Consider the following 5,271-nt stretch of genomic DNA (forward strand, 5'->3'; position numbering starts at 1 on the left):
TAAACATGGGTCTTATCTTTGGCAACTCCCTGGACATTGGTAGCGGTTCACATCCCCAGTCTGTAGTGCTCTACTCCATCTTCAACACGTTTTTAACACATGGAAACAATCTTCTTTCTTCTAAGGGGGGTGCCATCTTCTTGATGAAAGTTCCTGCACACTGCACCACACAAGACTTCTAGTAAATGCCTCTTTACCTCTACGTGCACGTGCCGAATAAACCCTTGTCAGCTGTGAATTAAGCCAACGTTAACATAACAACTCAAACACACGTAAGATTCACTATACAAATGTTAGGGTTTAAATACAGTCATTTAGAGCGGCTCGCGGTTCGATACGAAAGTCCTTCGCGATGCACGACCGACCCGAAAGTACAATGCGGATGACCGTCTCTCCTTCAATCACCAGTCTGTGGCTGATATTACTTTAGAATAAGAATTTGAGACATAGTGCAATTGACAATTTATCACTGTACCTGGTCGAAAAGACCTCACACTGTTAGATGTCTACCCACGTGGCAACATTCGCGCACAGATACAAGATCAGTATGGAACGATATTCACTTCACGGCAGTTCACACAATAAGGACGCTCCTGATAATTGGAATGCTTAAGTAACATCTCCAACGCCGTTGTAGCTAGGGGATTCCCGGTTCAAAGAATCGACCAATCAGCGTGCTTGTTACCAACAATGACTTTGATATTAATTAAAATTAATATTAAACACATTCCTGATGACTTAATAATGACTCAGATAATTACTATCACGTATTCTTTATTATTTCTCACTTTCAGACCTGTGGAAACCCATCAAATAGCAGAACTGACTTCTCTATATCGATGTATTCTTCACACAGATATACATATTGGTCAACCTGGGATTTTAATTCTGCGCGGTCCAGAATTCACATTAGCCACACCCTCGCTTCCTAATTGGTTGAACGCTCCTCATGGCCAACGAATTCTACACGTGCCGAGATGTGCTAACTCCTGGTAACTCTGAACATTTCCCACGGTCGCAAGCAAGCATCGCGCAACATACAGCAACTTTATGTCATCATGGACTTCCGGTCCCAACTGTTCTGCAATCTGCTACTTTTCCAATGCCTGACGGAAATCCAGCTTGAAGTAATTATTTAATATTGCAAATAAATATCTGATTGTATCTTATGGTCCGTCAGGATACGGCTCATTATGACCACATATTAGAAAATTAGCACTTTGAAATCAGGAATTTAGCTTTTTGTAGCGTTCATACATTTGTAATTAATTTTATAGTGTTTTGAAAAAAGTATTTTTGCAAGTTGCTTTACGTCGCACCGACACAGATAGGTCTTATGGCGACGATGGGACAGGAAAGGGATGGGAGTGGGAAGGAAGCGGCCGTGGCCTTAATTAAGGTACAACCCCACCATTTGCCTGGTGTGAAAATGGGAAATCACGGAAAACCATCTTCAGGGCTGCCGACAGTGGGGTTCGAACCCACTATCTACCGAATACTGGATACTGGCCGCACTTAAGCGACTGCAGCTATCGAGCTCGGTGAAAAAGTATTTAATTTGCGTTAATTCTGATAAATGGACCTATGTAATCAATGTATATTGATAATACGAAATTAAAATCGTATTTGCATACAGAAATACATAAAAAATATAGGTCGCTAGGAAAGTAATAACCATGGTTTATCATCATGTAGCGGTACTAATCGTGAGTAACGTAGAGTTACGGTGTTCCACACATTTTGGTACTACTCACAGGTAATGTAATACGGACAGGTGACGCAGACCTATGGTGTTTGTCATGTTACAGGACCACTCATAGGCATCGAAAAACCCTGGTGTTTCTCACAATGGTACTGATGATGATGATGATGCTTGTTGTTTAAAGGGGCCTAACATCGAAGGTCATCGGCCCCTAATGGAATGAGATAAACGACATGAGAGATGATGTTAAAATTTTAAAAAACATATCCACTGACTAGAGTTTTAAAAAAAAAAATGATGGAGAAAAATGAGGGTGAGATTAAAACAATCAGTGGATCTAATACGCAATGCCTTATTTTCGAATAAATTAAGAGAATCTACAGAAAACCAAAAGAATAAGGCATTGCCTGGTAGTACATAATTTACGAGACGTTAAAATAACACATTAAAATACGCAACACAAACTAAAATTAAGTCAATAGGATAAAAGCGAAAGTGACACAAAACACACTAGGACAAAGGACAGCATCACACACGAGAAAACAGTCCACTATCCCTCATAAAGCGGACGACGAGGTCTGCTGACTGCTCGTCATCACGCAAGATAAGGGAGATAGTACTCGGAAGGTTAAGACTACGGCGCAAATCGACCAGGTCCACACACTCCGTAAGGATGTGTACCACGGTAAGATGGTCGCCGCAGGTACACACCGGAGGGGGTTCTCCTTTCAAAAGATGCGAGTGAGTCAAGATACCATGGCCGATCCGAAGACGACATAATACCACGGCTTCCCTCCGCGAAGCCCGAAGGGAAGTCCTCCATACCTTCGTTGTTCCTTTTATCGCTCTCAGCTTATTGGGAAGTGGAACGGCCTGCCACTCCATCTCCCAATGGGACATAACAAGATGTCGCAGCTGGGAGCGAATATCACTTACTGGAACCTGGAAAGGCAACGGGGGCAGTGTAACTGCCTCCTTGGCAGCCTGATCTACTAACTCGTTTCCCTCTATGCCCATGTGGCTTGGGAGCCACAGAAACGTGATTCTGGTGCCAGCATCCCAACACCCGGCCAGCAGGTCCTGGATTAGCTGCACCAGAGGGTGCCGAGGGAAACAGGTATCTATAGACTGGAGCGAACTCAAGGAGTCGGTACACAGAAGAAAGTGTCGGCGCTCATTGTACAGTGCGTACCGCAGAGCTTCATAGATAGCATAGAGCTCTGCTGTGTACACACTACAGGTTGCCGGAAGAGCAAAAAGGAACCTATCATTGTTAACAACGAACGCACAGCCCACCTTCGTATCTGTCCTTGAACCATCCGTGTAGACGACGACTGAACCTGGATAGCGGCCAACAACGGACAGGAAGAGCCTCCGATAAATCGAAGGGTCCGTGTTTTCCTTTGGGCCAGTGTGCAGATCCAGGATTACTTCAGGTCGTCGTACGACCCACGGAGGTACCCCACTTGGTTGTCTGACAAGGCAAGGAACCGAAGGTACGTCAAACAATTCGGAAATGCTATCCAAGCGTATCCCAACCGGCCGCGTCGCTCGAGGACGAGCAGCGTACAGCAAACGGTTGCCATTGTTGAACACGCAAGGATAGCTTGGATGAAGTGGCATCTGTCGCAAATTTGCAGCATATGTAAGTAGAAGTTGCTGGCGCCTCAGGTGTAAAGGCGGCATACCAGACTCAGCGAGCAGGCTAGCGATGGGGCTTGTACGAAAAGCTCCCGTCGCCAACCTAACCCCGCTGTGGTGGATACTGTTCAGCTTCGCAAGAACGCTTGGTCTTGCGGAGCCATATGCTGCACTGCCGTAGTCTAACCGGGATAAAATGTGTGCCCGATAGAATCGCAGGAGCACCGTGCGGTCAGCCCCCCAAGAAGTGCTGCTAAGAAACTTAAGGATATTAAGCTTCCTAGTGCATCGCACTTTTAACTGCCGCACGTGTGGCTCCCACGATAATTTACTGTCAAAAAGGAGCCCAAGAAATCGGTAAGTGTCAACAACTGGAAGAACGACGTTGTCTAAATAAAGCTCAGGATGGGGGTGAAGAGTACGTTGACGACAAAAGTGGACAACGGAGATCTTTGCGGCAGAAAACCGAAAGCCATGTTCTAAGGTCCACTGCTCCACCCTCCTAATAGCGTGTTGTAATTGTCGCTCTGCGACTGCCATATTACGCGAGCTATAGTGCAGAGCAAAATCGTCCACATATAGCGACGGTATAACTGCTGGACCAGCAGCAGCAACAATACCGTTGATGGCAATTGCGAACAGAGTGACACTAAGAACCGATCCCTGTGGGACTCCATTTTCTTGTACGTGGTATTGCGAATATGTCCTCCCTACTCGGACACGGAATAGACGGAGGGACAAGAAATTCGCAATAAACGCCGGCAAATTACCTCGGAATCTCCATTGATGCAGGGCTGAAAGGATACCATATCGCCATGTGGTGTCATAAGCCTTCTCTAAGTCAAAGAAAACAGCCACCAAGTGCTGTTTGCGGAGAAACGCATCCTGGATAGAGCTTTCCAGCCGTACCAAGTGGTCAGTGGTGGATCGAGCGGCTCGAAATCCACATTGGTACTCGGACAAGAGTCCTTGTTTCTCCAGACACCACACAAGCCGGCGATTAACCATCCTCTCAAACAGCTTACACAGGCAGTTTGTAAGGCAAATCGGTCGGTAACTTCCTGCATACTTAGGATCTTTGTCAGGCTTGAGGACAGGAATAACTATGCCCTCTCGCCACTGAGACGGAAAATCACCCTCCATCCAGATTCGGTTGAACACACGAAGGAGATAGAGTAGACTATCATCACTAAGGTGTTTCAACATCTGGTTATGGATGTTGTCCGGTCCAGGAGACGTGTCCTTGCAAAGCGCTAGGGAGCTGCGGAGTTCCCACTCCGTAAAGGGCACGTTGTAGTCCTCTGAAGCTTGAGAGGCAAAACTAAGGTGAGAACGTTCCGCCTCCCGCTTCAGAGCGAGGAAATCAGGATGGTAATTCCCGGAGCCAGATACATCCGCGAAATGACTAGCGAGGTGGTCAGCAATCAGGAGGGGTTCAGTGACGATATTACCTGCAATGGAAATTCCCGGTACAGAAGATGATCCTTGGATACCCGAAATACGTCGAAGCTTAGTCCACACCTGAGATGATGGAGTATGTGACGTCATAGACGACACATATCTCTCCCATGAAGCCTTCTTACTTTGGCGAATAAGAACTCGCGCCTTAGCGCGGAGTTTCTTAAATGTTACCAAGTTGGCCGCAGTGGGCTGTCTACGGTAATGTTTGTGAGCGCGACGGCGTTCTTTGATAGCTGCTGCGATGTCTTCGTTCCACCAAGGAACGAGCTTTCGGCGAGGAGTCCCCGAGTAGAACGGAATGGACTCCTCAGCAGCAGCAAGAATAACCTGGGTGATGTAAGTTATTTCCTCGCCTACGGTCCGCCTGGTTTTGTCGTTAAAGACAGCTAAGGATGTGTACTTTGGCCAATCAGCATGTTTAAAAATCCATCGAGGGGGAGCCTCGACGGATTTGTGGTTCAGCAAAG

The sequence above is a fragment of the Anabrus simplex genome, chromosome 4 (genome assembly GCF_040414725.1).
Source record: "Anabrus simplex isolate iqAnaSimp1 chromosome 4, ASM4041472v1, whole genome shotgun sequence".
NCBI lineage: Eukaryota > Metazoa > Arthropoda > Insecta > Orthoptera > Tettigoniidae > Anabrus > Anabrus simplex.